This window comes from Orbicella franksi, chromosome 11 (assembly GCF_964199315.1).
Source record: "Orbicella franksi chromosome 11, jaOrbFran1.1, whole genome shotgun sequence".
NCBI lineage: Eukaryota > Metazoa > Cnidaria > Anthozoa > Scleractinia > Merulinidae > Orbicella > Orbicella franksi.
In genome coordinates, this window is record NC_138155.1 from 19,882,893 (window position 1) to 19,895,110 (window position 12,218).

General features: G+C 37.8%; 1 protein-coding gene and 2 pseudogenes across 1 annotated transcript in view; 1 reads left to right on the plus strand and 2 right to left on the minus strand.

Moving 5' to 3' along the window:
• The window catches only part of LOC145503235 (TBC1 domain family member 22B-like), a 279,621-nt gene that overhangs the window by 196,462 nt on the left and 70,941 nt on the right, over positions 1–12,218 (plus strand). The gene's annotated exons all lie outside the window — the stretch shown is intronic.
• On the minus strand, positions 1,729–3,617 carry LOC145502179 (adenosine receptor A3-like; annotated as a pseudogene).
• LOC145502180 (melanocortin receptor 4-like) lies at positions 8,911–10,531 on the minus strand (annotated as a pseudogene).

Genomic DNA, 12,218 nt, shown 5'->3' on the forward strand with positions numbered 1-12,218 from the left:
AACTCTTGTCCTGAAATCATCTGAGAAAGCATCACTCGCAGTCAAGGGGAATATAGATAGGAAAGCACTTTTCGCAGCAATCAGCTGCCGGGAAACTAAATAGTGAAACGTCATCTTGAGATCAATCAAAGTTATTCTGAATCACACCATGTAAACATGGTAAAATTAATTAAGGTTCAATTAACAAAAATTGAAACTTCCGACCTTGTTCCAACATTGAACAAATTCTCATATATTTTATCTTTGTCACAAACTGAAGGTTTCGCAATTATTTAGAAAAAATAATCGTTTTTATTTCAGATTCAAGTCAGATTCGCTATCTTTAACTTTTTTAGTACCCTTACTCCGCACGCAATGGCTGGCTCACGGAGGACGACCCCGATACTTTTATGCAGTATGTAGGTTGAGTAGTAAATACGTTTCTGGTGAATGATTTGCTTTCTTTCGTTAGGTGTCCCGGACCAAAAGAATTAAAGACACTCGCAAGCTGTTTGTTACTTGCATCCATACATTTTTACATTATTTGAGAAAGAAGGATAATAAAATTGGCGACTTTACAGCTAATGCCGGGACGTTCCATTCCTAGCTGGGTTTCCTTTACTGTTCAATAGCCCTTTTCACGGTTAGTTTTTCTCATTTGCATTACCATGTAATCTAACGTAGACGCGAGACAATTTCGAGTTAAAACTACAAAATAGCCGGAAATTGCCTCGTATCCACGTTGGATTACATTGTAATGCAAATGAGAAAAACTAACCGTGAAAAGGGCTATTACAATTATGTATACTTGTTTATTAAAATCTGGATCAATGGATAATGGAATTCACGACGGTTTTCATTGACTTAGCTACAATGGTATAAGAGCCGTTATACCATGCTCTACACATACGTTGAGGCATACGCCTAATTTTTGGAGCGTATTTATTTTAGTTTTATTTCAGCTTTCTATATTTGGGGGGCGATTTTATTAAAGCAATTATTCCAATCAGACTCAATTAGGGCAAAACTATTTGCGTGACATTGCATCTTAATTAATTATTTATTATGTTAATCTTTTTTCTGACAGTTTATCTCTTATTTTTCTAAACTTAAAAATGGTGATATGACGACTCCGCAACGTCGTTCGCTTTTATCGCTTTTTTTTTTTTTTTACTTGTCTCCAGGTTTTGATTCAAGAAAATTCTAAAACTCGGAAAAAATACCTGCTAAAATACCATTACCGTAGAAGCACAAGCCCCGGTGGAGGGGGATTCTCATATGAAGGTATTTCCGTCGTCTCGCTTAGGGATGTAAATCAAAGATTAGGGTGTTCATGACGAAACACTACCATTCTAGCTGTTAAAGTATCTTTTGGGGTGCATTCGAAGAAATAATAGCAAAAACCGCTCTTGTTTCGGTTTTTAGGCTCGATTTCCATCGGTCTCTCAAATTCGGTCTACTAGCGCGGACTTTTTCCAGATCAGCGGCTGGTAATCGAGCAATTACGTTTAAACTGGTATCTTTTGGGGTCTTTTAGGGGTAAAATAAAGCTTCAACACACAGAGACTGATCACCTTTAAGGGTTTAATGCAAATTTTCCGACGAACATTCCCGACCTTTCCATATAGGAGTCCTACCCTGCCGGTCTCGGGTCCCTCTCCCGGTTCTGAATAGGGTTAACCAAGTCATTGCTTTCCTACACACAAAACCCAAAACCTGATCTGTCGTTTGGTTACACGAGTTTCACGTTCAACATGACGGCTTCGTCCAGAAACAAGAAAACCGTCGGAGCGTGTCCATGACTGCTTGTCTTATTTCCTTTATCTTCCAGCAGTAGAGGAGCGGGTTTAAGGTCGAGTTTAGCATAAACAGAGATAGTGTTAGTTCCCATGCAAAATCCTATGCTATAGGGAAGATAACAGACAACTAACGTTATCTGTACCCACAGTGCACTGGACACTGTCTTTTTGTATTGGGTTATATTTAGTGGCATTCCTCCCCCGTTTGGTTGTCCTTGGTGAGCCTGCCAATGCACTTGACCTTGATGATGTCGAAGCGTCAGATAAATTTTTGTATAAGAGAAGATCGAGGTAACTATACATAGTATTGTCGCTGTGCATGTGATCGATCGCGTTATTCGCGCGTCGTAACTGGATGTCAATGTAGTGACGATGCTGAAAAAACAACTGCTAACAACATAACTCTGCACACGTCTTAGTGTCACGACGTATCTGTATCTCAGCCCCAACAACAAGGCGAGAAGTCTGTCTACACTTATCGCAGTTAGCGTTGACGCAGATACTCCGCCAAGAATTACGCTCAATCTGTTAAAGAGGATTGAAATATAAAAACAAAGCATGGAGTGTTTTGGAGACATTATATAAGCCACAAAAAGAGGCTGTGTAATGAGACCCACGCAGACATCGGTGCTTGCAAGACAACCTAACAAGAGCTTTGATGGCGGACGAAGAGATGACACCCTTTTAAGTGCAATAATGATCAAAATGTTTCCAAGAAATGCAGTGATAGATAGAGTGATGTTCACTGCTGAAATAAGTAGTTTTTGATATGCTACATAAGAAGCGGTCGCGCAAAATAAGTCTTGCGTTGCCGTGCGGTTTCCATCTTCTGATAAGTTCGCCATTTTGTTGTCCTTCTCCTAGCTGATTAGTAGAGGTGTAAATGTTTCTTCAGTTTGTTATCCCAGGATTGTTTTTGGGTTCATGGGTTGCCAAGAAGACTTTCTTTTCAACACTCGCCTGTTCCCTTATCCAGGGGATCGTAACGTAAGTCCAGTCCTTTTTCTGATGGGAAGAAAGTAGTAAAAGGTAAGGAATTGATTTTGTTCTGAAAAACAAACCTTAAGTAAACAGATAATCCCAAAACATGATGAACTTAAGAGTGCCTACCTGTAAAAATCAGACAAATTCTTAATTTCGCGGCAAGGGTCGAAAATTCGATTTCGCTAATATTCTTATGGTAGATAGGCTAGGGCATGACAAAAACTACTGGATAGTTTTTTTGGCAAAATATCCTTTTATTTCAAAGAAATATGCAAATTACCAAATTCCGTTAAAATCGTCATTTGACGCACCATTTTATTAAGCAAGTTTGAGAGCCTCGCATGCAAAACCACATCATTCTTCCGTCTTTAAAACACTCAAATATTTTTGTGCAATGTTTAAATGTGTACTGGGTTGATTTTAGGGAATGCTGCGTTGTCTTTTTGGGTGCAAAATAATTAAATTTCGAAGACATGTATTTCATTCACTTAAAAGTACTTCGTGAATATAATTAATTTTCACTATGTGCGAAACCTTCAAATGGATCAAGCTTCTGGTGGTTGAATCGCAGAAGGATGGTCTACAGATTCCTGTAAAAATTTCTTTGGGCAAATGATTGTGAGCGACGCGAGAGCTTTTCAAAGTACGTCAAAAATGCAAATATTTGACCATCCGTCGTCAAATTTCAATTTACGGGTTAGACGTATATTTTAGAATGTGCCACACGACTTGACCTATAATAAGTTGAAATAGACACAGAGCTGATAATTTCGAAATGTTCTAACCTTATTTGTTGTCAAAGGCAGGTCCAAAGCCGATTTGACGTGTTTCTAGTCGATCTCTCACCATTCGTCGCACATAAAGCAGAAGTTCGCTTTTGTTTACACAACGTTAACGTCCGATGTACATCGCCTACTGTCAACCTATTTCTGGTCGAATACTATGAATCTGTGACCATCTTTCTGCGCTTATGAACATCACTGCATCTAAGTCTAAAACGGCTGAGTCATTTGTAGTTAGTTGCTTGCTTTACGCTTGGCCAAAATATTGCGTTTGATCGATTGCTGACCATTGCTGATAAGCGTGTCGGCGCAGCACACTCTTACAGCCGTTATTTGTTCGTCACGCAATGCTGTCACGGCATATGCTGCACATTTTGATCTATTTTGTATAGAGTACTCTCGGGATGACTGAAACAATTTAATCATTGTTCATCTGTTTGTTCATATATATAATAATATGTGTATATTTATATAATCGCGTTCTATAGTGTACGTGGCGTCGGTCCACATCACGTTTGTTATACGTTCTGACGTTTCAGACAACAGCTGATAAAGCTAGTGCCTGTACTCACTAGAATTTTAAGAAAATCGCCATAAGCAAATTATAGATCAATGAAACAAGAACTAGCTGAAATAAAAATAGGAAATCACAACGTGTCTAATTCGTGAAAAAAACAGACTAAATTTAATTAGTAATTACGTGAGTAAATAGCCCTAGCCATGCCATTTTATTTGGCGTATTTTGTTTGCTTAGTGGCGAGGCATTGGTATGTTGTTGTCAATACAGTCCAAAATTATCGTCAGTAAAATATTATAAATAAAACACCTATTGACCGGTTACCTCCGCGGCCACCATTTGGTCATTCCGATAAGGGTTTCATTATTGTCTTTACCCCTATCAAGCGGCCACCCAAAATTTAAGAACTTTGTTTTGGAAAGGGCGATGGCAGATAAGAGTCTGAAATTGAAGGTGCATGACGAGTGATAATTCAAACACACGTCTATCATGATTGTCTTGAATGTTCACTAAGAAATTTATAGCCTGACAGTGAAAAATTAAATATTCAAGGTACACCAATCTCTATTTAAGCGGCTAGCCCCATTAAGCGGTCACCACCCATTTCCCCGAGGGTAGCCCACTGTATTACATGTAAACCAAAAATAATTGCGTAGCGCGAAAAGACCTAGGTATGAGTTTAGCGTTACAGTATTACGCAGGGCATGTAGGTAGCGGTGGTCGAGTAAAAGATAACAACAGGGGCAATGGTAAGCTATTCATTCTTTTCATTTCTTAATTCAATCTCTTCCCTACTCAACACGATTGTGTGCTCCCAGTGATTCCAAGCCTTACAGAGCCTTACGTATTAGGATAGAAATTGTCCTACCCCTACCCCCTAAAATGGGATGACAGCATTGCGTGACGACCAAGGAACCGCTGCAAGCAAGGGAAAAATTAACGCCCGGGCGGAGTGTGGGGGTATTCAGCGGACACACGTTTATGTAAAAATACGTTGTGTAAGTGATCCCGTAAAATTAAAGGACATTTCCCATGCACATACGTAATACGACATACTTTTCCCGCGTAAAATGTAAATATGGTGGACAAAGTGGACGAGGAATATTTCCGTCTGCATTTGCATGATTATAGAAAGGAAAATGGCTTTGTCTTTGTTTTTTTCGAGGGTGATCTTAAAGAATTTCTCGAAGAATATATGTCATCGAATTCAAGCTGCTTTGTTCTGTCAGATCGCCATAGTAAGGAATCTTACTTGCAGGAAGAATGCGAGTTTAATTCAAGCAAGATTTGCCGAGATGATGACGGAGAAGACTGGGTGGGCTGCGACGGGTGCGCCCAATATTTCCATGCGAACTGCCTGGGTGTCAGTTATTCCAAATCCTCTCACAGCCATTCTTCTTTGCCCTCATTGAGAACCATTTTTATAGTTGATTGCACTATAAACTAGCCCCAGATTATTTGTCTTAAACAAGATTTTTGTTTTGAAACGAGTCTTAATTCCATTTGTAAATTCTTGAGCCTCTTATCAGTTGTTTTGAACACGGCATAACATATCGATTCCATGTCAGTGAACCTAAAAGTGAAACTAAGAAAATACTCTTCTTTTTTTCTTTGCCGTTAACTTAATTAAACCTTAGTCAGCTGCCACAGTGATGGAACAACGTACTTCAGCATGCCTCGGAAAAAGGCCACGTTTGTACGCTTTAATTCGGAATGCTACCATTCGATTGTAATGAATTTTGCCGGACGATCCGCGCGCAATGGCGTAATTGTAACTTATGTACAGAAGAGAGGAAAAAGAATTGAGTATTATAAATTGACAAACAGTGGTAAAAATGATACCAGGTGTCCAACATTGAGCGAATGCACACTTTTGAAAGTTTTAAGCGTTATTCGATGACAATTGATGACACCTAAATAAAGTAATTAACTTTAAAAATCCGTGTAAATGGTACTTAAATATTCCGTGACGCTTACACAACGTATTTATTATTTAAAAGCATGCCCGCTGAATACCCCACACTCCGCCCGGGCGTTAATTTTTCCCTGCAAGCAAGGATTCAAGCCATCAAACCATGATGATCAAACGTAATATTTTGGTGTAGTGCAAAGCAAGCAACTATCTACAAATGACTCAGCCGTTTTAGACTTAGATGCAGTGGTGATCATATGTGTCGAAAGAGGGTCACAGATTCATGGTATTCGACCGTTAAATAAGTTGACAGTTGGCGATGTACATCGGACGTTATGTAAACAAAAGCAAACTTCTGCTTTATGTGGGACGAATGGTGAGAGAAACACGTCAAATCGGTTTTGCACCTGCCTTTTACAGCAAATGAGGTTAGAACATTTCGAAATTATCAGCTCTGTGTCTATTTCAATTTAACATAGGTCAAATCATGTGACGCATGCTAAAATATACGTCTAACCCGTAAATTGAAATTTGACGACGGATGGTCAAATATTTGCAATTATTTTGCGCCCAAAAAGACAACGCAACATTCCCTAAAATCAATCCAGTACACATTTAAACATTGCACAAAAATATTTGAGTGTTTTAAAGACGGAAGAATGATGTGGTTTTGCATGCAAGGCTCTCAAACTTGTGTAATAAAATGGTGCGTTAAATGACGATTTTAACGGAATTTGGTAATTTGCATATTTCTTTGAAATAAAAGGATATTTTGCCAAAAAAGCTATCCAGTAGTTTTTGTCATGCCCTAGCCTATCTACCATGAAAATATGAGCGAAATCGAATTTTTGACCCTTGCCGAGTTATTTTCCATTTTTATGGACAGGGACTCTTAATTTGTTTTGCCTAACAACACCAAGAAATAAATCATAAACTGCTTTGTCATTCTTACCGGCGCCATTCTACCTTTGCATCATTGACTACAAACAACATGTAATGCCTTACTTTTTAGAAACATCCAAAGATCTGCAGTCGAAGCTCATATGGCCCGAGACGTATGAGATCGCGTATTTGAGACACCTCCTTTTTGGCATTTAACCATTTTCGGCGCGGTTTTTCTTTTTACGGAAAGGTAATCACAAAGAGCAGGAGTTGCAGTCGAGGCGAAGATTTATTCTGCAATTAAGGGTAAGAAATGTTTTCTTGTAGCAGACAGCTGCCAGACAACGCCATCTAATTAAATACGTAAACTATGATTCAGCCAGAGCGATCAACCTAACAAAGTCAACCCTACAAACATCTTAAGTACAATCAAATTTAAATTCAAAACAAATTGTTTTTAAAGCTAAGGTGAATGATATCTTCATGTATTATCTTTCAATCAGAAATATGGGATTGTGACAAAAAATGATTACTTCAAGTTAAAAATAAATTAAATCGGTTTTAAGGCTCTTTAAATTCAAAAACAAGTACAGGACATCGATATTTCTTGTTTATTGCCTGTGGGTTTCATTTTTTTTTCTGTAATTAAATACGCACGTCCCAAAACGTATGTATTTGATTGCAGCGGTTGTGGTGAGAACGACAAAGTTAATAAATTGATTTATGTCATTTCTTTTGGATTTAAAAGCAATACATCTTTCATATTATATGCTTCAGGGCTTGGGTGTTTACTGTAAAAAATGGTGCCGAATCCCGAATCGTGATCAGTAAGCAAATTATACTACAACTACCCACCTTTCTGTTTCGCCCTGTTCTCCAGCATTTTCCCAATGTTTTTAATCAAGTTCATATGCAGCCCAGTTTGAAAATATAACCTCACACAACTACCACGCCTGGTTTTGGGCACTAAACTTGATTTAAACTCGTGTCATGAAATCAGCTGAAAAAGGATCCGTCGTCTCAAGCGCAGAGGAAATTACTTTTCGCAGCAATCAGCTGCCGGAAAACTCTGCCAAATAGTAAAACTTCAGCCTGAGATAAGTAAACGTTATTGATCACACCATGTAAACATGGTGATGTTAAAATTAAACTAAATTTGAAAAGAGCTGAACAAAAAGCAGAGCAAATTTCTATTTGCTTAATTTGACGTCTGATTCAAACTTACATTGTGCATGTAGTATGAAATCATATTCGATTTGTGTTTCATTCAAGTGCTTTTGTTGTTGCATTTCCATTGTACAAGGGGTTGGTTGGATTCCCTACCACCCCCCTTACAGTTTTCGTACCGTTGCGCTCTTTTGAAAAGGTTTTACTTTTAATGGATAGCCTTTTATGTCGTTTACAAGATGATGCTAATATTTAAGAAATAGAAAACATGTACCGTGTTTCTATGGAGTTATAGAAACACAAGTGGAAGTTTGGGAGAACGAGAAATGCTGTGGGAACACGAGTCGTAGGCGAGTGTTTCCGCAGCTTTTTCGAGTTCTCCCAAACTTTCACGAGAGGGGGCCGACTATTTTAAATCTGTTACTTTTTCCAAAGTGCAGTTTTGGCTTGTCGAAAGGACAATAGCTATTCAATTTTACAGGATAGAAAACAAGACAGAAAAAAAAGGTGTATTGTGCTTTCTTTTTTCAACTTTAAAACATTGATTCTGTCTTAGCTGATATCATCCCCTAAACCAAACCTTACTTGTCGTTTATTTAATATCTCTTCTATCTAGAAGTCGGTTATCATGGAATTTTCTGGGCAGGTGCCCAGAAAAATTATCTTGGCAAAAGTTAAAAAAAAAAAAACCGATGTACATATGTAAGTGGTTCGGCGTTTGGCACAATTAATTTGAGAGCTAATTCAGCTCTTACCTTTTAAGCCTTCACCGCTTGCTTAACTTGTCTCACTTTCCAACAGTGTACCAATGACCAATAACCAATAAAAAACATAAATATTGCTGGTACAGTTTCATTATTTACGGTTTCGCAATTACTTATAAAAATATTGCTTTTGTTGCGTTACTACCTTTAATTTGTTATCAATCTTTTACTATTTTTAGCCTTGCAACACACACAATGGTCCACACGGGGATTACCACGATACTTTTATACGGTATGTAGGTCGAGTAGTGAATACATTTCTGGTAAATGACTTGCTGCCATTAGTTAGGTGTCCCGACTAAAAGAGTTAAGACACACGAACATTGATTGTGACTTCCATCCATCCATCCATCCACCCACCCATCCACCTATCCATAAACTTTTCTGACAAAGAGGTTTATGAAATTGGTAACTTTCATCTTTTCCAAATCTTCTGACAAATTACAATTATATATGCTTGTATATTCAGTGCAGGCAAATTTTTAGTTATTTGAAGAAGGCTGGGAGGCGAGTATTCCTCAGTTTTGATGGACATCTTGCTTTCATTTGACACATGATTCGGTCAAGGAACAGCACAGGCGTTTGACCGTGCCCATTACTGCTTGTCTTAAATGCCTTATCTTCCAGTAATACAGAAATGGGTTAAGAGTTGAATTCAAGAAAAGCAGAGTCAATGTCGAATCCCAGGCGAGGTCAAAAATCGGTGAACGTAATCCAGTATGACCAAATATAGATATGATACCATATGGAATATAACAAGCCAGTAATGTCATTTGTACCCACAATGCACTGGACACTGTCTTTCTATACCGCGCTATATTCATTGAAGGTCCTCCTCCGTTTGGCTGTTGGTGAGCTTCTTCTTGTACTCTTGCTCAATGATGACTAATTGTAACATATATTTTGATGTAACAGAACGTTGAGGTAACTATGCATAATAACATATTTTTGTAAATGATACGTATAGCGATATCATGGTACAAAACTAGCATTATTGCAAGAGCAAAGCTACTAAGCGAAGCAATGACCACTAGGAGCCTAACTCGCCTCAAAGTTACCATCTGCCTGTATCTTAAGCCCAACAACAGTGCAAGAAGTCTGTCCACACTTATCCCAGTCAGTGTTAACAAAGATACTCCGCAAAAAGTCACGGCTATTACATTACTTAGGCCTGCAGAATAATAACAATGTTTGGAATGCTCTTGGGACAATAGAAAGCTAGCGTAGAGAGGCTGGGCAATGAGGCCAACGCAGAGGTCGGTGACTGCAAGACAGGTTAAGAGAAGTCTTGATGGCGGATGAAAGGACCGCACCTCTCGAAAAGAAATAATCATCAGAACATTGCCCAAAAATGCAGTCATAGATAGAAAGCCATTTATTGCTGAAATGACGTTCTTTTGATGTGCTCCATAAAGACCGGTCGTGTTCTTTTCAATCTGTGGTTAGAATCGTTAATTTACGTTGTCATCTCTTCCTCTTCTGTGCAATTCAGCACTTAGCAAAGCATGTCAACCTTGATAGAATGTTCTTTTAAGGCTTCAACTGATGATCACAAGTACTTGTTCAGTAATCGTTTCTGATGGTTGAAAAATATTAGTTTGTAAGGAAATTGCTTATAGTACACGTATAAAAATAAAACCCAATGTTCCATCTGTGGGTGTCACACGCGAAGGCATTAATTGCCACCGCAGACACACCCATGGTCTCATATCAGATTTCAATATAACAGCCTTGCATGTGACCATGATATTATTTTTCATCACCAGTGTAGCTCTACTAGCAAGACGTGTGAATGGGCTATTTCTGAGCTACCTTGTGCCTTGGTTTCAAAACGGTTCCTCGTTTAAAACCTTTCATATGGAAAGGAGTTTGATTTACATGAAAATAAACCTGTAGGCGGAACACATTTTAATGTATATTAATGGTTTAGCACGGCGGCAATTTACACAAACCAGTACTGGCAAGCCTTTATATATGAAATCCCTTTCCCCGGAATCATTAAATAAAATGCAACTCCAAAGTTTTTGTGTGGAAGTTTGATTCGATGGTTAAATGCATATAAAGTTACAGCGAACAAGAGTACATCTTTCTTTCTTCCCATTCCCTACAAACAATGTAATTCATGATGTTTTACTGTTATATGTGAATACATGCGTGGGGAATGACAATTGAAGTTCGTTTATAGCCTCTTTGCAAAGTTACCTCACAAAATTGCCACACATGCGTTTTCGCGCCGATCCTGATCTTACCTGAAATTTCGTTTCCTAATCATCTGAGTTTATGCCCCACTGACCTATGTCGTATAGTTACAAGTAAAATTTATTTTGTAGCTGTGAAAGATTGAGAAAAATTCATGCAGCTGTCAAAAACATCTGTAGTGTGTAAAACAAAAGTAAACATCATGCTCGAGATCAATAAATGTAAACATGGTGAAATCAAAATTTAAAAAATGCAAACAGTTTGTCTCAAAACTGAGCATTGTCTAGCAGTCCTGTATGTTGATTCAAACAACATAAAAGAAGATTAAATGCCTTGACTGTGTGTAAAAGGTTTGAATAAAGCGTCAAACATGCAGTTTTTCATTCGAAGCTAAAATTCGATTAGCACTATATTTTGTTCAATAAGTCTTTGAAATCAACTGTGACAGATTCAAGCCTTTTTGAATTCTGAACTTAGATTTTAATTAAATTTGATTGTTCTGGAAATTGAAGTTCAATAATAAAACTGGTTTTGCTATACAATTTCAACGTAATATGAAATATGAATTTGTCAAACGATATTTTGGTGGTGACAACATGAGTGAACGACGATAACATTGATATCAAGCATCTTCTGTATTTTCCGTCTGTCTCCTGAGAATACTATGACAAAATTTATGACTCATGCGTTAAGTAGAACACACGAACTGAAATGAACACGAACACTCTGTTTTGTTTGATTTTTCCCTTGCTCCCGAGAATAACAACCTCTTGAAATTTTCACTGGGTTCGTGCAATAATTCAGATAAAATTCTGGAAGGAGAATTTCCGTAATATCGACTCCGAATCCAGGAAAGTCCGCTAAAAGTCCGCGATCTACTCTGTTGATAAGTAATAAGAGTCCACCAGAAAGATTTAAACTGAATGAAAATCATCAATCTAAAGTTCATTCGAAATCTTGGTCTACTTATGTAATATCAATTTTGAAAACAAATGTAAAATTTTGCTAGAGTAAAATTCCTATTTGACTTATGTCGATAATGAAATGAGTGTAGCAGAAGTTGGTTAAAACCGAGACCTTATTTCAATACCAGCATCTCTGAAACAAGTTTTAAAAAAATCGAAAACCTTGTTCGACCTTGGTCTTTCCCTGCTCGTTCTTTCATGTCCTAGTAGAATGAAATGGATTTGACCAATTTTAGTTACTGTAGTTTCGGTGCGTTATTAATATTTG